The sequence below is a fragment of the Aedes albopictus genome, chromosome 1, assembly GCF_035046485.1.
Source record: "Aedes albopictus strain Foshan chromosome 1, AalbF5, whole genome shotgun sequence".
Taxonomy (NCBI): Eukaryota; Metazoa; Arthropoda; class Insecta; order Diptera; family Culicidae; genus Aedes; species Aedes albopictus.
In genome coordinates, this window is record NC_085136.1 from 201,491,353 (window position 1) to 201,514,995 (window position 23,643).

General features: G+C 42.3%; 1 pseudogene; it reads left to right on the plus strand.

Moving 5' to 3' along the window:
* The first annotated feature begins 575 nt into the window (after positions 1-575).
* LOC134290682 (uncharacterized) overlaps positions 576-23,643 on the plus strand; it is a 43,231-nt pseudogene continuing 20,163 nt past the window's right edge.

The window sequence follows — 23,643 nt, forward strand, 5'->3', positions numbered from 1 at the left end:
CAGGAATTCATTCAGGGGTTCCGTCAGGAATTCGTCCATAAATAACTCCACGGAACTTCCCCAAGAATTCTTCTAGGGATTTCTCCAGGAATTCCTCCTGAGGTTCCTCCAGAAATTGCTTAAAGGATTCCACCAGAAATTCCTCATGAAGTTAATGCTGGAATTCCTCTAAAGATTTCCCTTGAAATTTCTCCAGAGATTCCTCCATGACAGGCATGTCTCCAGGAATTTCTTCAGGGGTTCCTCCAGGCATTCCTTCAAGAATTCCTTTGGGAATACCTCCAGGCATTAATCCAAAATTTCTTCCAAGCATTGCTCCAGGAATTCCACCGAAAATTCCTCTACGAAAAACGCCACCACCCCCCCCCCCCCCCCCCCCCCCCCCTGATGATGGGGTTGCGTGTTTGATCACGACAATCCGTTTGTTGCGTCTTTCTCGATCCGCTTCAGCAAAGAGGAGTGAATATGAATGGAGTGAGGCGAATATACCGATCCTTGTTGTGAATTTATCCAGGAATTTCTCCTTCAGGGATTCCTCCAGAAATCCCACCAGGATTCTTCCAGAAATTCCTCCAATGGTTCTTCCAGAAATTTCGGGAAATGCTTGTCATATCCCCGACCCAATTAAACAATTGTCTGAATACACAGGCAATAAAAAGGAATTAAATGCCTGGCTCCAGGAAGTAGATGAACTCTTCGATGAGTTCAAAATTGAAGGAGAGAACGGTGTTCCAGATTCTACAAACAGCCACTACTTAAGGGCTATAAAAAAATTAAGAGGGGAAGCCCGTACAGTTGTTTGTGCAAACGGCAATCCAGACACAATACAAGAGTTGAAACAAATTCTTTGAGACCATTTTGGTGATCAAAGGGATTTCGTAACAAATCTTAACCAACTGTTTCATATACGCAAGGGTGATAGAAGCTACAGCAAGTATTGTAGTGTGATAAAAGAATTAAATACAAAGCTGAAATAAAACCTACAACTCCACCCATTAAGCACGACCGACCCGCTAGAGATCCTTAAAGTGACCAAATTTTTATCTAGCTTCAATTATCCGCAATTCTAAACCAAAATCTCTTGACGACGCAATTAATCAAAACGCCGAAACTAGGGAACCCATTCAGAAGCAAACGTATTTAAGCAAAATTACTCCATACAAATCACAGAATGCACAGGCAAGTGGTTCTCGTCAATCACAGGCTAGCGCTTCGCAACCCAATATTTTTCATAAATATAAAAAGCCATTCCATGCAAGACCAAGGATTGAAACTAACAACACAGAAGAGAATGAAGTTCTGAATGAAGCCGGCGACTACGCGGCTGCTCTGCCATCCCAAAGACCACAACCGTACACCATTATCCGTTTTCGGCACTGGAACCTGTCGTACCTTCTGAAGCAACGCGAAGATTATTCTCTTTGGAAGTCCATGCAGAATCTGCAACGTCTAAATCACTTGTGGCACCGATTGTCAGCAATCCCTTCTAGTGTTAGACGATACACTCCGATCAAAAGTTTGGGGTCACCTCCTCAAAAACATGTCATATTTTTAGGCCCATATCTTCACCAATTTGCGTCCGATTTCAAAACTCAAGGTCTCATTCAAAAGATAATAAGTCAAAGAAACTTTGAACATGATTTGAAAAAAACTTTTTCAAAAAATTTTGTTAAGTTTACTCAAAGTTGCCAAATTTTCTAAACAATGAATATAAACTTACGGCAGTGTCGCTGGAAATTGGGTCGACCAAATTTTAAGATGAGAGCTGTAGTATAAACCATTTTCTATTAGCTTTCAACTGCTTTTTACAGAGCTTAGCTAAAAATTTAGAAAAAAAGTTATTAAGTAAATTAATCCTTGATGTCATCGACCAAAAACTTGGGGTCACCCCTCAAAATGCTGTATCGGCCAAAAGTTTGGGGTCACTATCGTAAAACATGGAAAAGTGATTTGGTGATATCTTTGTCATTTTTCATTCAATTTTAATTCTTCTTGGCTTATTTGAAACAAAATGAATGACACTTACTGCATAGACATTGAACCACACATATGTGTTGAAATTTACATACTAAAACTTAACGTAAAGTTGCCTCATTTTTTGAAGTGTGGTGAAATGTGTTAAATTTACATAACATTGTTATACACAAAAATCGTTAAATACGTTAAGGACAAGGTATTTGGAGTACATACATCAAAATTTCTAGAGCACCGTTTTTTTAAACCGTTGAACGGATTTGGATGAAAATGCATCACGCTAATTGTTCAGTGGTTGTCAACAGCGTGATGCATTTTAATCCAAATCCGTTCAACGGTTCTAAAAAACGGTGCTCTAGAAATTTTGAGCAATGTACTCCAAATACCTTGTCCTTAAGTTAAAGACGTCAAACGTAAAATTAGTTAATTATATTTGAAATGAGCCAAAAAGAATTAAAATTGAACTATAGATGACGAAGATATCACCAAATCACTTTTCCATGTTTTACGAAAGCGACCCAAAACTTTTGGCTGATACGTCATATTGAGGGGTGACTCCAAACTTTTGGTCGATGACATGAAGAGTTAATTTACTTAATAACTTTTTTTTCTAGATTTTTTAGCTAAGTTCTGTAAAAAGCAGTTGAAAGCTAATAGAAAATGGGTCATATTACCGCTCTCATCTTGAAATTTCGTCGACCCTATTTCCAGCGATACTGCCGCAAGTTAATATTCATTTTTTAGAAAATTTGGCAACTTTGGGTTAAGTTTACAAACAAATTTTTTTGAAAAAGTTTCTTTTAAATCATGTTCAAAGTTTCTTTGACTTATTATCTTTTGAATGAAACCTAGGGTTTTGAAATCGGACGCAAATTGGCGGAGATATAGGCCTAAAAAAATGGCATATTTTTGAGGGGGTGACCCCAAACTTTTGATCGGGAGCGTATATAGGGCCTATAGGGCCTGAGTCTCCAGTTAGCCTAGTGGTTTAGGCTATGGATCGCCAATTCGAAGACGGCGAATTCGATTCCCGTTCCGGTCGGGGAAATTTTCTCGACTCTCTGGGGATAGTGTATCATTGTAATTGCATAAAAATTCATGCAATGGCAGGCAAAGAAAGTTCTTCAATTAATAACTGTGGATGTGCCCAATGAACACTAAGTTGAAGCGAGGCAGGCCAAGTCCCAGTGGGGACGTTGAGCCATAAAGAAGAAGAAGAAGAAGGGCCTGAGTCAGCAGGTCAAATCACGTTGCACGCAAGTATCAGTTCTTGATGCTGGCAGATGCTTGTAGGGCGCCTTCAGAGGAAGGACCAATAAGCGCCAGCAGTTACGCAGTTACGCAGTTAATTTTGAGGGTACGATGCGCACTAGACTCTCTCTGAAGTAATGCCTTCTTGGAGGTAGGTTTGGTGGCAATGGGAATGTGTTGTTGTTTTTCCTTCTAAACCTTACTTACCTTACCGGTCAGGCTAAGGCCGGGGTGGCCTCTGCTGTACATAGTAGCCGCCTCCATTCCACTCGGTCCATGGCTGTTTGTCTCCAGTTCCGCACTCTGCGTAGGGTCCGCAGATCGTCCTCCACTTGGTCGACCCACCTAGCTCGCTGCGCTCCACGTCTTCTTGTACCGGTCGGATGACTCTCGAGAACCATTTTAGTCGGGTTGCTATCCGACATCCTGATGACGTGACCCGCCCACCGTAGCCTCCCGATTTTCGCGGTATGGACGATGGTTGGTTCTCCCAGCAGCTGATGCAGCTCGTGGTTCATTCGCCTTCTCCAAGTCCCGTCTTCCATCTGCACTCCGCCGTAGATGGTACGCAACACCTTCCGTTCGAAAACTCCAAGGGTGCGTTGGTCCTCTGCACGTAGGGTCCATGTTTCGTGCCCAATAGGGAGTGAATCTGCTCAACAGACTCTCTATCAGGAAGATTAGGGTAGTGTGGGGTTAAGGCCGTCTTCTACAAAAAAGTAAAAGCCAGGAATACTCTCTTCTCGGCCCACTAAACACATTCCTATGGCCGCCAAACCCTTCGTCTCTCCGGCGCCACCAAAAAAAGCATTACTTCAGAGAGGGGCTAGTTCACATCGCACCCTCAAGGTTAGCTGCGTAGCCTACAGCAACGTACATCGATGACTCGCTTTGGAGAGTCCATCTCGGTAGCATGCTGGCGCTTAGCCAGTTTCCCAAAAGGTCCTCATCACTCCCATAACCTCGGTAGGCGAGCAGGGTCAATCCCGCCCGCGCCCAACTGTTTTGCAGACATCAAGAACTGATGCCTACGTGCAGCCCGATCTGACCTTTTTTTTCCTTCTAAACCATAGGGGGAAAAATCTGTTCAACAAGCACCCTAACAGGAAGGTTAGGGTAGTGTGGGGTTTAGGCCGTCTTCTACAACAAAAGTAAAAGTCAGGACTACTCTATCTTCGGCCCACTAAAACACATTCCTATGGTCGCCAAACCCTTCGTCTCTCCGGAACCACCAAGAAGGCATTGCTTCAGAGAGGGGCTAGTGCACATCGCACCCTCAAGGTTAGCTGCGTAGCCTGCAGCAACGAACATAAATGACTCGCTTTAGAGAGTCCATCACGGTAGCATGCTGGCGCTTAGGCAGTTTCCCGAGTGGTCCTCGCCACTCCCATAACCTCGGTAGGCGAGCAGGGTCAATCCCGCCCGCGCCCAACTGTTTTGCAGACATCAAGAACTGATGCCTACGTGCAGCCCGGTCTGGCCTTTTTTTTCCTTCTAAACCATAGGGGGAAAAATCTGTTCAACAAACACCCTAACAGGAAAGTTAGGGTAGTGTGAGGTTTAGGCCGTCTTCTACAACAAAAGTAAAAGTCAGGACTACTCTATCTTCGGCCCACTAAAACACATTCCTATGGTCGCCAAACCCTTCGTCTCTCCGGAACCACCAAGAAGGCATTGCTTCAGAGAGGGGCTAGTGCACATCGCACCCTCATGGTTAGCTGCGTAGCCTGCAGCAACGAACATAAATGACTCGCTTTAGAGAGTCCATCACGGTAGCATACTGGCGCTTAGCCAGTTTCCCGAGTGGTCCTCGCCACTCCCTTTGTCCTCGAAAGGCGGGCAGGGTCAACCCCGCCCTCGCCCAACTGCTTTGCAGACATCAAGAACTGATTCCCACGTGCAACCCGATCTGACCTGCTGAAGGCAAGGGTATCACTACCCTTCAGGCCCTATCAGCTGCACCAGAAGGTTGCTGATAGCAGGTCTCCACCTGCCCCGACCCTTGCCGGGGACCCCTTTCCAACCACGGGCTTGGATCCAACCCAGTAGACCGACGCCACGACAGCACCGCTACCAGGACTTCCTCTCCGCGGCCACTTAATCGCTGTAAGGGTCGATCTCGACCGCAGGGCACCGGTATGACCTACGAAGCCGACTCCGAACCCCTGGACCACCTCTTGTACTACATCTGGACTAGCCATTCTCTGAGTCCACGCGCCACCTCCTCTGTAGCTCCCAGACGATATGGGTCACAGCCGTTGAAACGGCGTTCCAGCCAAACTTATCCCTACACATCCTTTGAACCAAGTTGTCCAGGTTTGTGTCTTCCCCGAATGTGGCAAGCATGCGGTCACGCATTGTGCGAAAACGCGGGCACATGAACAAAACGTGTTCCGCCGTTTCCTCTAAACCATTGCACACTGGGCATTCGGGGGAATCGGCATGCCCGAAACGGTGTAGATACTGTCGGAAGCAACCATGACCTGTAAGGACCTGTGTCAGGTGGAATGTAACTTCCCAATGGCGCCCATTAATCCAACTATCTACCCTCGGTATCAACCTATGGGTCCACCTTCCTTTGGTGGAACTGTCCCACGCGCGCTGCCATTTGACCATAGAGGCCATCCTGGCAGTCCTGCGTATGCCTCTTGTACCGCACATTTCGAAGCACTTCATGTCCTCACTGATAAGAATGCTGATTGGCACCATACCAGTAATGACACAGAGAGCGTCGTGTGACACGGTACGGTACGCGCTCGCAACCCTCAGGCACATAAGCCTGTAAGTACTTTCAGCTTCCGTCGGTAGCATTCAGTACTTAGCGCGGTGCCCCCACGCCGGGCCTCCATACCTAAGTATGAACGTAGCAACACTAGCCAGAAGCTTGCGCTTACTGGCGTACACCGTAGAGCTATTGGTCATCATCCGGGACAGTGCCGCAATAGCTGTGGAGGCTCTTTTACAGGCATAATCGACGTGGCTACCGAAGGTAAGCTTATCGTCGATCATCACGCCCAAGTGTTTGACAGAGCGCTTTGACATGATAGTGCACTCACCTACACTGATCTCCGTCTGCTGCGCCGACTGCATGTTGTTAACAACCGTCACCTCTGTCTTGTGGTGAGCCAGCTCCAGTTTTCTGGACCGCATCCACGCCTCCACAACCTTGATCGAGTGGTCGGTAGTCAACTTCACCTCCTCGATCGTTTCACCGTAGACTTCGAGCGTAATATCGTCGGCAAATCCGACAATCACCACTCCCACTGGGTACTCTAACCTCAACACCTCGTCGTACATGACATTCCATAACACCGGACCCAGGATGGAACCTTGCGGGACTCCTGAGGTTATGTGAAAGCACTTCCGACCCACCTCCGTGTCGTAAACTAGTACGCGATTCTGAAAGTAGCTTCCGAGAATCTTGTACAAGTACTCCGGTATCCCCAGACGCAAGAGCGCATCGGCAATAGCAGCCCAGCTGGCGCTATTAAATGCATTCCTTACATCCAGAGTCACTACCCTGCAGAAGCGAATTCCCCTCCTCTTAGGCTCGAGTGCTTTCTCGGCGGTTTTTGTAACCGACAAGATAGCGTCTACGGTGGACTTCCCCTTCCGGAAGCCATACTGGTTGCTCGAAAGACCATTTACGCCCTCAGTGAACCGCAACATTCTATTGAGGATGATCTTTTCGAGCACCTTTCCCGCCGTGTCAATCAAGCATATTGGTCTATATGCCGACGGGTCTCCGGATGGTTTCCCCGCCTTTGGCAATAGTACCAGGCTCTGCCTCTTCCAAGCTTCTGGGAAAACTCCCTCGTCCAGGCATTTCTGCATAGCAGACCTGAACATCTCGGGAGCCTCTGCAATAGCTACTTTTAAGGCCAGGTTCGGAACTCCGTCCGGACCTGGGGCCTTACCTACGCTAAGGGACTTAGCTATCCCCGCAAGTTCCACAACGGTGACCCTTTCCTCATCGCCAGGCCCAGTCCCCGGCTGTCCTACGAAAGGAGGCCAAGGACTAGGATCATGACGCGGAAAAAGTCCTCCAATGATCCCCTCCAACATCTCTGGAGATTGCTCTGTAGGAGCCATCACACCTCTCGTCTTGGCCATAACGATCCTGTAGGCGTCACCCCACGGGTTCGTACTGGCACTCTGACAGAGACCCTCAAAGCAGGCCTTTTTGCTTGCTCTTATCTCGGTCTTGAGCGCGGCTTTTGCAGCGGCGAACACCGCTACCAGCTCGTCGCCGTCTAAACGTATTAAGTTTCGCTCACGGCGGAGCGCTTTCCTAAATACCTCTTCGTCGAAGTATGATGTCTTCCACCTACGAGGGCAGGCCTTGGCCTAGCCGCCTCTTCTTCTATCCGCTGTCTGCTGTTGTTGTAATCGATACTGTAGCGAACCGCCAGGTGGGCGCTGTGAGTGTAGCCATCATCTACTCTCCACTTCGAACTACTTGTTAGGCCAGGACTACAAAAGGTCACGTCAATAATTGACTCCGCTCCGTTTTGACTATAGGTACTCTTGGTACCGATGTTAGCCAAGTCGACATCTAAGATGGCCAGTGTTTCTAGCAGGATCTGACCCCACTGGTTCGTGAAACGGCTTCCCCATTCCACAGCCCAGGCATTGAAGTCACCCGCTGTTACCACCGGCCTACGCCCTGTTAGCACGGTCGTTAGGCGGTCCAGCATTTGCGTGAACCGCTCGATCGGCCACCGCGGAGGCGCATAACAGCTACAGAAGAAGACCCCGTTTACTTTGGCGACCACGAAGCCCTCTTAGGTAGTAGACACCAACTCCTGCACGGGGTATTTACCCGTCGTCCATATCGCCGCCATTTTCCTGGTCCCATCCGAGGCCCAGTTGCCGTTGCCGGCGGGTACTCGTGCAACGCCTAAATATTCCCACGCCTTCCGATATTCAAAGTCAATTCAACTGAAACAAAAATGCATTTTTTTCACCCCACATTCCCAACAGCTGCCCGGGGGATTTTAGATTCAATTTTCATCGTAGGGTCTACCTACCTCACGCGCGGTATATTGGAAGCAACGGGAAACATACCATTCGTTACTGACTTTGTTTTTATGACCCATCATCGTCCGGTGGTGGCCGGGTGCGATCGTGTTCGAACACGTTGGGCCTGGACCGGGGTAGTGCAGATTGTTACTACGCTTGGTGGGCCGACGACAAAGATGGGCAATAAACCCGAAAGAATGTTCTATTAATCGCGGTTGCACAAAGGTGACATTGGCTTGGGTTGAACCTAGGTGAACCTAAAAGGAACGTTTCGAAATCGAGGCACCGAATTGGCCGTCTATGGTCTCAGGTAGCCCGGATTGTTTTGCACCTGATTCGTTTTGAACTCAGGTAAACTTTAGCTGGAATGTTGCGAAATCAAGGCGCCGTATTGGCCGCCTATGGTTTCAGATAGCCTAGATTGTTTTTTTTGTCACAAGATTGAGGCGCCGAATTAGCCGCATGTGGTTTCGGGTAACCGCAATTGTTTTTGTTTGTCTCGAAAATCGATGCGCCGAATTGGCCGCGTAGCCGTGGTTGGTTTTTTTTTGTTTTCACTGGGTTCGCTTTGAACTCAGGTAAACCCTTGCTGGAATGTTCTGAAATCGACACCGTATTGGCCGCATAGGGCGCCTGGCTTGTTTGCACTGGATTTGTTTTGTCTTCAAGTAAACCGAACGAAAAGAATGTTGGAGTACAATTTCAACCAACATCCGTGGCCGGGACCCGGCTAGGGGTCATTGTGCGCAAGCAAGGTTACATTTGAATAACAAGGCGGTTGCTTTGTTTTGAAGAATTGGGTGCCAAGTCCGAAAAGATGATGGGGCTAAGAATGATAATGATGATGATAATGATGATGATGATGGTGATGATGATGACGATGATGACGATGAGGACGATGGTGAAGATGACGATATGACACGCCCAAGCATTGAAGATGCCCAAGTGAGGCGGGGTTAGACGATGTAGGCCTTCGGGTAAAGATTCTTAGTAGGGGTTTTGCGAACACGCCCAAGTCAGGCGTGGTTAGGAAATTAGGTTTTTTTTTTATCAGAACTAGGATTTTTGGTAGGGCTTGGGATACGCCCAAGACACGGCTAGGCTTGGGATACGCCCAAGAGAAAAGAGATTTTTCAAGAAGAGAAAGATGTAAAACACGATGTGGACAAGTAGGAAAGGTAGAAGGTTTTGGGACGTTTTAGTATTTTTTTTAGGTTTTTTGGACACGCCCAAGATGGGTTGGGCAACGTTAGGAATTTTCGTGACTTCTTCGGGTATTGCTAGGAAATTCAGGCTATAAATACGGAGGTTTTGGCTTCAATCGGGGCAGTTGTTGAAGAACAGAGTAATCGAGGAGAGTTCGACGTTAGAGTTGTTGAAGAACGGAGTTGTTGAGTTCAAAGACAGTCAGTGAGACAGTGGGTCAGTTTCAACGCTAGAGTGTTCAATCTTGGTTCAGAAAAGACAGTAGTCGTAAAAGTTCAGTTGTTCAACGTAAGAGTAAAAGTCCAGTCCGGTTCAGTTTTTTCAACTTCGGTGAAGAAATACAGAAAGGTGATATAAGAAAAAAATTGAATCATTGTAATATAAGTTAAGTGATGGTTTGTGATATTTCAATATAGATTATTAAAAAGATATCGTCGGACTGTTATGAATTAAAAGATATCACATTCCGTGTAGTGTTTAGTTGAGCCCCTGGACGGTACAGGGCGCTTCATATGGTGACAGCGAAAAACTGTTCGACAATTAGAACAGCGGAACGCCAATTTTCTGACTGGAAGAAGAAATCAGTGTCAGAATCAGTGCAAACCATAAACATTGAACAGTTTTGAACAACTACGAAGAAAACAATGTTACAGACTGAACGGAAAAGATAAAATTCGTGGCAGCGCAAGTGATAGTGGAATACAACGTAGCACCGAATTGGAAATGGCAACGCAACAACCTGTGTATGGAACCGAGTGTCTGGACCAATGGACATCATTCAGCCTGCATTATTTGATGGTATCGTGAGTATTAACCTTTTAAATGATTAAGTGTTTTGAGATGGTTTAAATTTTTTGTGAGTTGGCTTGAAATGATGAAACATTTTTACGATATAAACAAAACATTTTAATTGAAATACTGTTGTGGGAAAAATAAAAAAGTTATTCAAAAATTTATAAAAAAAAAAAAGGAAATCATAGTGATGTCTATGGATGGATATGATAATGGAAAAATATAGCAAGAATAATGATTTCAAGAAGAACAAGTGGATGAAAAATACGAACAAATAACACTAGTTAACAAAATCAAAGGAAAGTCGCGGACTTCTGTTAACGATTAAAATTATTGATGCATAATTACGTGCTGATTTTGAGACCGTGTTTAAAATAAGAAAACTAAGAAGTACAGTTTTTTTTTTATTATACGAGACAATCGCAACCAAGTTTTTTTTAGAATTTACTAAAATTCAAATATCTCAAGTTACAATTCACCAAATTTAAATATCTTTTTTGCAATAATAGGAAGCTGAATGTAATATGTTTTGAATATCTAATTATTTTTTTTTCTCGTCAGATTAGATATTGCTGAGTGTTGGGAACAATCTCCTTAAATTGTAGCAAAATATTCAATAAATAAAACAAGATTTGTATTTTTCTTTCAAAAAAAAAAAATCTTTATCAGTTATAGCAATGTTGATTCAAAATCGCCAGCTTTGTACGGGATATCGAAAATATTTTCAGCTCTACTGTATTTTTTTCCCTTATGCTTTCGAACTTAGGGCATAATTTTACACTAAACATGATTTTCAGATGTAAGCTAGCATTACAATGGAATGGAATCAATCAAAACAAAAAAATAATAATTTTGTAAATATGCAGCAGACCGGCGATAATAAGGTCGTGTTAATTTGAAAAAAAAAAATCAGTAAAAATATCAACATAAAAATGACCACTAATACAATGGATGAAATAGGCAACAATAGTGGAGCGAACAACGCTAGATTTGAATTTCCAATAAATTCCAATAAATTGTGGTAGATTTTAGGGCATTGAATTTGATAACTAAACCATTTGTATATCCGATTCCACAAATAAATGAAATATTGGATAGCCTAGGCGATAGCAAATACTTTTCAACAATTGATCTGAAATCTGGATTTTATCAAGTTCCTATAGACCCCAGAGATGCTGCAAAAACTGCATTTTCTACACCCAAAGGTCATTTTGAATTCACGAGGATGCCCATGAGGCTTAGAAACAGTCCCTCGACTTTTCAAAGACTGATGAACACAGTTTTAGTTGAAATTGAAGATGTTAAAGCAATCGTTTATTTGGATGATATCATTGTTTTTGGAAGAACAATTCAAGAGCATAACGAGAATCTGATTAAAGTTTTGAAAGCTCTTCGTAAACATAATTTAAAAATTGAACCAACAAAATGCCAAATTTTGAAAACCGAATTGAAATTTTTAGGACATACAGTTGATAAAAATGGTATTCGTCCGCTTGATGGTAATATTAAGGCTATACGAGAAATGCCAATACCAAAAACTGTAAAAGGAGTGCGATCATTCCTAGGAACAGTAAACTTTTATGGTAAGTTTATACCAGGAATTGCAGAAAAACGAAAACCTCTGAATGATCTATTGAAGAAAAATGTGAAATTTAACTGGACCTCAGAGTGCCAGAAAGCATTTGAAGAATTGAAAAACTTTTTAACGTCTGACTCTTTGTTAGTGAGACCAAATTACAAGGACACATTTGTTTTAACGACAGATGCCAGTGAATACGCTATTGGAGCAGTTTTATCGAATGAAAAATCAATTGACAGACCCATAGCTTACGCTAGTAGGGGACTTATTGGAGCAGAACGAAAATATTATACAATTGAGAAAGAATTACTGGCCATAGTATGGGCAGTGAATTATTTCCGTCATTATATCTACAATCAGAGGTTTATTGTTTACACAGATCATAGACCATTGATCTCAATATGGCATCTAAAAGAAACTTCATCAGTCCTCACACGTTTGCGTTTGAAATTGCAAGGATTGGAATGCGATATTCGATACAAACAAGGAAAGGATAACGTTGTAGCGGATTTTCTCTCTAGGCTAAATCCAGACAATGAATCAGAAGAGCAGAGTAATCCAGCCGATGAAACTAAAACCGCAAGGTCGAAATTAATTGCTGTGGTCACCCGACAGCAAACGAAAAGAGCAGAACAAGAAAACGTATCCAACCAAAAACACCGCGACCGCGATCAAGCGAACAAACAGCTGATGAAAAACTACACCGTTTCTGGCGACAATAACGGGGGCGCGATCGCTGACCGGGACCATGAAAGCGAGGGAACCAAAACAAAAACGCAAAAGATGACCTATATGAATGATTGCGTAAATAATAATTGCACGGGTTCCGACCTACGAGGCATAAACAAGGTGTCAAATATACCTCCAGCAAGTACGAGTGCGATATCGGACGAGGCTGAAGTTGAGGAATCCATTATGGCCGACGTTTTCGATTTACGCAATAACACACATACTAATGACACATTTGCGGCAAGCGCATATGATGAATTTTTAGAGATGTCCAAGAATAATCCAACTGATGTAAATCGATTGAAAATTTCTAGGAATTTGAAAAGTGCAGATGCTGATTGTAACATTGTAATTTTGAATAGCAGATCAGCATTTAATGAAATTTCAAAAATTATTGATTTACCCCATGGACTGAAAGATTTTTGCGAAGATGGAGTTGTTTCTATTACAGATAGTAATTTATTCGGAATTATTGTGGAAGGCAAAAGTAATTCAATGATTAATACCAAAACATTCTTTTACAAACTTAGCAATTGCTTGAATCAAAATAAAGCGCCGATAACAGCGTCCAAAAATATTCATATGATTTCGTTCAGAAAGATTAAACAATTTGAAGTACTTGAGATGATTCAATTTTTAGCTTTGAAAAATCAAATTACGTTAAGCCTTTATAACGCAGATTCGGAACGCACTGAAGTACGTAATGAAGATATCGAAACAATTCTTCGAGAGTTCCATGATGCTCCCTTAGGCGGACATGTTGGAGCAAGGCGAATGCGAAAACGCATTGGTCTCATTTTTAATTGGAAAAACATGAGAAGGGATATCGAAAATTACGTAAAACAATGTGATTCATGCCAGAAAAATAAAATTTGTAAATCCAACAGAATTCCGTTAAAAGTAACTACAACGTCATCCGAGCCATTTGAAAAATTATATATGGACATTGTTGTTCTCCCAGAATCCGAATGGGGCAACAAATACGCGCTGGTCATGCAGGACGACCTTACGAGATTTTTGGTAGTAGCTCCAATGGACAATCAAGAAGCGGAGACTGTATCCAAAACTTTTGTCGAAAAATTCATTTGTAAATTCGGTACTCCGTTGGAACTTGTGACAGACCAAGGAGCAAATTTCATGAGCAAATTTTTTAAACACGCATGCAAAATTTTGAAAATCAAAAAAATCAATACAAGTGCTTATCACCCACAAGCAAATTTAGTAGAACGATCAAACAGAGAATTAAAAACATATCTGCGACAATTTGTCGGAGGAAACCCGCAACAATGGGACCAACATCTTGATTACTTTACTTTTGAATACAATACTACAAATAACAGCTCATCCAACTACAGTCCATTCGAACTTTTATATGGAAGAAAGGCAAGGATTCCTACCTCCATATATACTCCAACAAATTCAGATCTAACATATAATGACTATTTTTGCGAAATGAAACAAATTCTTAAAAATTTGCATGAAAACGCCAAAAGAAATTTGATTATTTCCAAAGAGAAACGTAAAATTATTTATGACAAGAAAACCGAAGAATGGCAACCTATGTGGGGCGAATTGGTTTTAGTACAAGCGATCCCAACAGGAACAGGTCAAAAACTTCAAAGTAAATGGAGAGGCCCATACGTAGTCGTTGACCTACCCAGCGAACAAACCACAATTATTAAAAATGGGAACAAATTTGAAAAAGTCCACAATAATAGGTTAAAAAAGTATAATGATTGATTAGCTATGCGTAGTCGTCAATGTATAAATTGATGTAAATATTGAAAAACCAATTATTTCCTAATTACGAATGATTTTTGTAAATATTAGTTACTAAATATGTTGTTAAAAAAAAAAAAATACCATAGGAATAATATGTTAGGATAGAGGCTTGCGTAGGATAGCTAGGAATATTAATTGAATTATTATATTAAATAAACAATTAACATATAAGATTGTGGTAAGGTTCACAACAAAGCGGTTAACGATTGAAGAGCATACGAATTAACTTAATTGAAATTATATCGGAACAACTTAGAAGGAATTGAAAAAAAAAATTATGATAATAGCAATAAATAAATAAATAAATTTTATGAGAATATGGAGAGACATAAAAAAAAATGATGATGATGAATGAATCAGGATAATGAAAATAAGTTTTCGGGAAATTTTGTACAGCTGAATTATAACAAAAATGCGTCCATCAATTCGGCATGAGTTTGAATGCAAGAACGATTTGAATGTACCGAAGAGCTGAAAAGGGGTAATTTGGGATGAGGAAACATAACTATGCAAAATGATTATTTTAAAAGGGTATATAGAAATTGGGAATGAAGAATTGGGCAATTGATATATTGGGAATAATATGATGGGAAATACAAAGTAATCTTGAAAGGGGATCATTGGGGTATATCGGGTAACAATAGCGGGGAATGTATAAGAAGAAAAATAATAACTTTAGAGATTCTCTATTTAACGTTAATACATATGGGATACATAATAAATGAGGTTTGAACAAACAAACAAAAGACATAAATTGTTGATTGAGAGTATTAATAATAAAAAGAAACAATGACAACAACCGAACGATTATTCTCTGAAATGATAAAGCAAAACGGATTAAACAAAAAAACAATTTAGAAACAATTTAGACCCTAATGAAACTACGGAGGACGCTCCTATATAAAATGGCCATGTTACATAACATTTTTGAAAGTATATACGAGATCGGATGAAAATTGAATGATGAGGACAAGGGAGGGCCCCCCAGAATGCTTGTGAATGTTGAGTGTGAATGATGAATGAATAACTAATTTAAAAAAAAATAATAATAATATGTGAATGAAAAATGAAGTAATATTTATAGATTCGGAATCATTAGGTGGCGTCAAGAAACAAAAACTAGAAATTAACATAAATATATTTATATTTTATCAAATCATGAATTAAACACAAGATCTAAGTCTCGTTACAGGTATCCATCCAAAAACCTTATTCGGTAAGGGGGAGAAGTCGTAGCAATAAGGCGATCAAGCCGAGCCTGCGAAAGGAAACGGAGCAAACAGGAATTGAAAGAAAACGCACTGGAGAGAATTCTGCAGTGAGATTTTTTTTTGAATTGGTAATACAGATGTTTATAGTGATCCTGCAGAAGCTTTCCATTGCTACAACTCACATTTTAATATTTTACGATTTTTGAAAAAAAAAACAGTTTATGACTATTAAGAAAAGTAACGGTAACAGAGCATGATTAATGTAATGGTGCAGTTTTTTTTAATACTATTGTAAAGGTTATATTTTGCACATACAAGAAACACAAACAATAATAACATGAAGACTAAAAGTTCAGTTTGGCATGGTAGATCAATATTTTATAAATCGATGGTTTCGACAGAATTAAAAATACAACTTCCTCGAGAGATGACGCGGGAGGACAAGACAAGAAGGCAACATCTGGCGAGAGCAATCAGAGGAGCAGTTCAACGGTAACTCTATGAAAACGTACCACAGTCCATTGGTACGATGACGAGAAATAACAGATCGGATGGAAAGTTGAAGGTCAAAGGTGCTGGTATGGCGGAGGAGATAATTCAGCGAACAGAATTTTATCATAGGAGACGATTCAAGGTCAACTCGGGTGGCACATCGAGACAAATATTATTGTACATCTGCGAATCTGCTAATATGAACCAACACAATGCAGAGCATCGAGAAAAACAACAACAACAACAGCAACAACAACAATTCATACAGACATATGATGAGAGAAGGACGTCTTCAAAGTTTTCCAAATTAACCGACATAATGTAATGTTCACCAATCGCATTACATTCACCATTGGAAAAACACTTACTCAGTGCTTCATACAACAACAACAACAACAACAACAACAATTAACAGTAAACATAACCAGGAATGCAACATTTCGACATCATCAAAAGCTTTGGAAGTTAAGTCAACTAATTACAAACTCTTTAAAGAGTGTGCAACAGTTCCACAATTTGCACCAGGTCAAAGACAACAATATTCGCATCACTATTGAGATCCAATACCAACAAAATTCAGAAGGCGGGCGATAAGTAATCAACCATAACACCGTAAATGACAATGATAAACAATCCAGTTCGGAAGGCAACTTATGACACTATTTCGAGAAACAACAGAAAGCAACAGTAAAACCAATTCTTCTGTCTGCAAACGACAGCGCGGGAATTCCAAGCAGGGAAATACGATTCAACCGAGGTAATATCCGGATAACAAAGCTTCATGGCAAGGGGTGGTCACTCTACACAGTGTGCCTTGGGCACACCGGGCACATCAATGGCACCGGCTGGCACAAATGAACATTGAACTGAAATTATGGGAAAACCATCTCAGCAAACTTTGAAACCAGGAAAAAAATGTCCAGCTGTCAAAACGGAAGAATCATTCGGTCAAAGAGACAATCGGTCATCATATGGAGACTACGTCGTTGCAGCATGATTATTGATCCCCATGGGAGGAGGCTCGTGAATACATAACTCCTACAAGAGCCATTGTTTGACTGGCCTTTGGTGTTACCTTGATTTTAAGAATTAAATCGTTCTACCTTTACAAGTCTTTACCCGTTACCCAGTTCTACTACCCCTTAGGGCCACAGTTAAAGTAGTACTACTCAACATCTGTCCTAGAAACCTTTACGAGAACTTAAGTATTCAGAAGATTTTCATACTTAAAGTTCAACGTACCAGAACTTAAGTATATTCACCAGTTTTCTTCTCTTTGCCATGTGGGTTATGGCTTGGGTCATGGAGATCATAATTGACTTGAAAACATTCCCAACCAAGTTACAGAAAATTTGGCCGAAAAATCCCTCATGAGAGAGAAATCAAAACTACCGAAAATACCCAAATTGTCTCCTCCCAATTAATTCGCCTTGGGACAAATGCATTTTACCGGACTGTCGTGTCGTCAGAACAGAAGATTTGGGTGTAATGCAATTCCGCGAATGACGAAACAGTTTTCACTGGTTGGATTCATATATTTGGGTCTATTGGGGTTAGATTAACACCAACAGAGGAATCTAGGGGCATCATGCTGTAGATATATCATCACACCTAAATGAACCTAAAATATAAAATAAATAATTTTAATTGGGAAATCCAAAATATAACCAGAAAAATTTGCGGAAGCGGTTTTCATGACAGTAGACATTTTTTTTCCTTGGGTTCAATGTTTGCTGAGATTATGTTATCATGTTTTCAGTTCAGTGCATCCGTCATTATGACAAGCGTGAAACGCTGATCCTCGGCACCTCGGCACACTAGGGCACACCAGTGCACACTGGTAGGCACATTGAAAAAAACGTTGGCACAAATGAAATGTGTAGAGTGACTACCCCTTGCTTCATGGTCACGTTCCCACAGGAGACGACATCAACTGAATCAACTACATCATCTTCAAGACAAACCAGTACAACAGAGAAGCAACGATACCATTCATCTGAGACCTGAAACTAACCAATTGATCTGGACATCTAACAAGAAGAGGTAGAAATCAATGGCAGGCGAACAAACCCTACGACGAATCAAGAGGAGCAGCAGCGAGTACCAAGGAAGTCAATCTCTTGAGGAAGACTGTAAGAAGGTTAATATAAAATTTAAAGTTTCTTTGGGATATTCAGATCAATCAACTGTAGTGGAAAATATTGTAAGACACTTACTGGGAAGATAAAGATTAGTTTAGCAGTCTCAGTTTAGAAAATTAACGATCATCGTTAACGTCATCATCTAAATGAAGTTTTGGGGGATACATTTTACCCACATCCTTACATTTGAACGTGATTTTATACACGTTCAAACTCCGCTAAGTGGGAGGGCATGCAACGCCTAAATATTCCCACGCCTTCCGATATTCAAAGTCAATTCAACTGAAACAAAAATGCATTTTTTTCACCCCACATTCCCAACAGCTGCCCGGGGGATTTTAGATTCAATTTTCATCGTAGGGTCTACCTACCTCACGCGCGGTATATTGGAAGCAACGGGAAACATACCATTCGTTACTGACTTTGTTTTTATGACCCATCATCGTCCGGTGGTGGCCGGGTGCGATCGTGTTCGAACACGTTGGGCCTGGACCGGGGTAGTGCAGATTGTTACTACGCTTGGTGGGCCGACGACAAAGATGGGCAATAAACCCGAAAGAATGTTCTATTAATCGCGGTTGCACAAAGGTGACATTGGCTTGGGTTGAACCTAGGTGAACCTAAAAGGAACGTTTCGAAATCGAGGCACCGAATTGGCCGTCTATGGTCTCAGGTAGCCCGGATTGTTTTGCACCTGATTCGTTTTGAACTCAGGTAAACTTTAGCTGGAATGTTGCGAAATCAAGGCGCCGTATTGGCCGCCTATGGTTTCAGATAGCCTAGATTGTTTTTTTTGTCACAAGATTGAGGCGCCGAATTAGCCGCATGTGGTTTCGGGTAACCGCAATTGTTTTTGTTTGTCTCGAAAATCGATGCGCCGAATTGGCCGCGTAGCCGTGGTTGGTTTTTTTTTGTTTTCACTGGGTTCGCTTTGAACTCAGGTAAACCCTTGCTGGAATGTTCTGAAATCGACACCGTATTGGCCGCATAGGGCGCCTGGCTTGTTTGCACTGGATTTGTTTTGTCTTCAAGTAAACCGAACGAAAAGAATGTTGGAGTACAATTTCAACCAACATCCGTGGCCGGGACCCGGCTAGGGGTCATTGTGCGCAAGCAAGGTTACATTTGAATAACAAGGCGGTTGCTTTGTTTTGAAGAATTGGGTGCCAAGTCCGAAAAGATGATGGGGCTAAGAATGATAATGATGATGATAATGATGATGATGATGGTGATGATGATGACGATGATGACGATGAGGACGATGGTGAAGATGACGATATGACACGCCCAAGCATTGAAGATGCCCAAGTGAGGCGGGGTTAGACGATGTAGGCCTTCGGGTAAAGATTCTTAGTAGGGGTTTTGCGAACACGCCCAAGTCAGGCGTGGTTAGGAAATTAGGTTTTTTTTTTATCAGAACTAGGATTTTTGGTAGGGCTTGGGATACGCCCAAGACACGGCTAGGCTTGGGATACGCCCAAGAGAAAAGAGATTTTTCAAGAAGAGAAAGATGTAAAACACGATGTGGACAAGTAGGAAAGGTAGAAGGTTTTGGGACGTTTTAGTATTTTTTTTAGGTTTTTTGGACACGCCCAAGATGGGTTGGGCAACGTTAGGAATTTTCGTGACTTCTTCGGGTATTGCTAGGAAATTCAGGCTATAAATACGGAGGTTTTGGCTTCAATCGGGGCAGTTGTTGAAGAACAGAGTAATCGAGGAGAGTTCGACGTTAGAGTTGTTGAAGAACGGAGTTGTTGAGTTCAAAGACAGTCAGTGAGACAGTGGGTCAGTTTCAACGCTAGAGTGTTCAATCTTGGTTCAGAAAAGACAGTAGTCGTAAAAGTTCAGTTGTTCAACGTAAGAGTAAAAGTCCAGTCCGGTTCAGTTTTTTCAACTTCGGTGAAGAAATACAGAAAGGTGATATAAGAAAAAAATTGAATCATTGTAATATAAGTTAAGTGATGGTTTGTGATATTTCAATATAGATTATTAAAAAGATATCGTCGGACTGTTATGAATTAAAAGATATCACATTCCGTGTAGTGTTTAGTTGAGCCCCTGGACGGTACAGGGCGCTTCACTCGGTATGGGTCCGAAATGATGGCGATATCCGTCTCCCACTCAGAAACCGTCTGACAAAGCAGTTGCTGAGCCGCATCACAGTGGTTCAGGTTCAGCTGCGTTACCTGCACTGTGATTTGTTGTTCACTGCGGCTTTCTTGAAGGCCGGGCACCTTGGACCACCCGTTGGATGTCTGTTGTTCGAGGATTTCCCGGTACAGATCATACAGATGGGTGGACTCGTGCAGCTTTTGGCCTTGTGACCTTCAGCGCCGCATCACCGACACAGTTTGCGCCTGTCGGGGCCTTTGCAGTCCCACGACTTGTGTCCTGGTTCCAGACACCTAAAGCAAACCTTCGGTGGCTCTTGGAATGTCAACGGACATACGCACCAGCCCACCTTTATCCGCCCTACTTTAACGGACTTTTTAACGTCCGCCAGAGGTAGCTGAACCAGAGCTATCTGTGTCCCTGGAAATGTGTTTAGTGGGTCGGGGATGTAGTCCTGCCTTCTACTTTGTCTATAGGAGATGGTCCCCGACCCCATAATTCTTGGATCTCTCTGTTAAGGTGTCTATTGAGCGTATTATTTCTTAGAGAAGAAAAAAAACGGTAAGGATATAGGGTGGGAGTAGGATGTCTGGGCTAACTGGCAGGTTAGCCCAATCACAGACATGGGAAAGGCAGCCGACAAGCCACAAATTAAAACCAACAGTTACAGCCTACTACCCTCAGAGCGTTAATGAATAATCATATATTTAATCATGATTAATGATTAATGATTAAGAATAATCAAAAATCATCAATCATTAATCTTAATCACACTGCTTTGGCAATTTAATCATTAATCAGTAATTAATCAGTAATAATCATAAGAAACCAAATTTAATCAATCATTAATCATTCACCATAGAAAATGATTCACCATATAAAATATATGATCAATTTTAAATTAATTTAAATGCTGTTCTGAAGACTGAAACCTTTTTCTATGTAGTTTATTTCTATGCACTTTCAATTTATGTACCGTAAAATGGGGTAACTTTGATAGTTTTTCAGCGAATTTTCTCAATATTTTTACATGTAACAATATTTCCCCGAGTTTTATATTTTTAAAACAAGTACTGGGATATCAGTTATCAATTGCAATTAAAAAATTCGACAATCCAAATATTTTGGATAACTTTTAGTTTTTCAAAGAACCGAAAATCAGATTTTCATATTGGGTTAACTTTGATAATGCCCTAAAAACACATCAAATCTCAAAAAGTAATCACAGATTCAAATCTTAGGAGTATGAGCATGATGAGAGAAGGCTTGAGGAATATATTAGATAGAATTTTTATGTCAAAACATTGAATTTTACTAAATTCTACATATTAAAATGAGTTTGTGGAGTATTGAGTGCAAAACACAATAAATTTAGCTACCAAAAATTATTATCTTTGTAATAATAAATGCTTAACGGTACATCAACATATGATTACTTGCTATCCATGGTAAGTTTTCTCTTTTTGGGTAGTTTTTCAATCTTTTATTAACAAATTTTGAACAACACAGATTTATCTACATGAAATTACAAGGGCATTGCATACTTTTAGGCGTTTATCAATGTATGGAGATAATTATCCCAATTTACACAAATACTTCCAATTCGTAAAAACACACTTCATTAAGAGATTCAAGGCCAGCTTTGGAATCTTCTATGATGCATCTATCGAGAATAAGAGTCCATTCATTGAAAAAATAGTTGTAACGACCTCGCCCAACTGCTTTGCAGACATCAAGAACTGATTCCCACGTGCAACCCGATCTGACCTGCTGAAGGCAAGGGTATCACTACCCTTCAGGCCCTATCAGCTGCACCAGAAGGTTGCTGATAGCAGGTCTCCACCTGCCCCGACCCTTGCCGGGGACCCCTTTCCAACCACGGGCTTGGATCCAACCCAGTAGACCGACGCCACGACAGCACCGCTACCAGGACTTCCTCTCCGCGGCCACTTAATCGCTGTAAGGGTCGATCTCGACCGCAGGGCACCGGTATGACCTACGAAGCCGACTCCGAACCCCTGGACCACCTCTTGTACTACATCTGGACTAGCCATTCTCTGAGTCCACGCGCCACCTCCTCTGTAGCTCCCAGACGATATGGGTCACAGCCGTTGAAACGGCGTTCCAGCCAAACTTATCCCTACACATCCTTTGAACCAAGTTGTCCAGGTTTGTGTCTTCCCCGAATGTGGCAAGCATGCGGTCACGCATTGTGCGAAAACGCGGGCACATGAACAAAACGTGTTCCGCCGTTTCCTCTAAACCATTGCACACTGGGCATTCGGGGGAATCGGCATGCCCGAAACGGTGTAGATACTGTCGGAAGCAACCATGACCTGTAAGGACCTGTGTCAGGTGGAATGTAACTTCCCAATGGCGCCCATTAATCCAACTATCTACCCTCGGTATCAACCTATGGGTCCACCTTCCTTTGGTGGAACTGTCCCACGCGCGCTGCCATTTGACCATAGAGGCCATCCTGGCAGTCCTGCGTATGCCTCTTGTACCGCACATTTCGAAGCACTTCATGTCCTCACTGATAAGAATGCTGATTGGCACCATACCAGTAATGACACAGAGAGCGTCGTGTGACACGGTACGGTACGCGCTCGCAACCCTCAGGCACATAAGCCTGTAAGTACTTTCAGCTTCCGTCGGTAGCATTCAGTACTTAGCGCGGTGCCCCCACGCCGGGCCTCCATACCTAAGTATGAACGTAGCAACACTAGCCAGAAGCTTGCGCTTACTGGCGTACACCGTAGAGCTATTGGTCATCATCCGGGACAGTGCCGCAATAGCTGTGGAGGCTCTTTTACAGGCATAATCGACGTGGCTACCGAAGGTAAGCTTATCGTCGATCATCACGCCCAAGTGTTTGACAGAGCGCTTTGACATGATAGTGCACTCACCTACACTGATCTCCGTCTGCTGCGCCGACTGCATGTTGTTAACAACCGTCACCTCTGTCTTGTGGTGAGCCAGCTCCAGTTTTCTGGACCGCATCCACGCCTCCACAACCTTGATCGAGTGGTCGGTAGTCAACTTCACCTCCTCGATCGTTTCACCGTAGACTTCGAGCGTAATATCGTCGGCAAATCCGACAATCACCACTCCCACTGGGTACTCTAACCTCAACACCTCGTCGTACATGACATTCCATAACACCGGACCCAGGATGGAACCTTGCGGGACTCCTGAGGTTATGTGAAAGCACTTCCGACCCACCTCCGTGTCGTAAACTAGTACGCGATTCTGAAAGTAGCTTCCGAGAATCTTGTACAAGTACTCCGGTATCCCCAGACGCAAGAGCGCATCGGCAATAGCAGCCCAGCTGGCGCTATTAAATGCATTC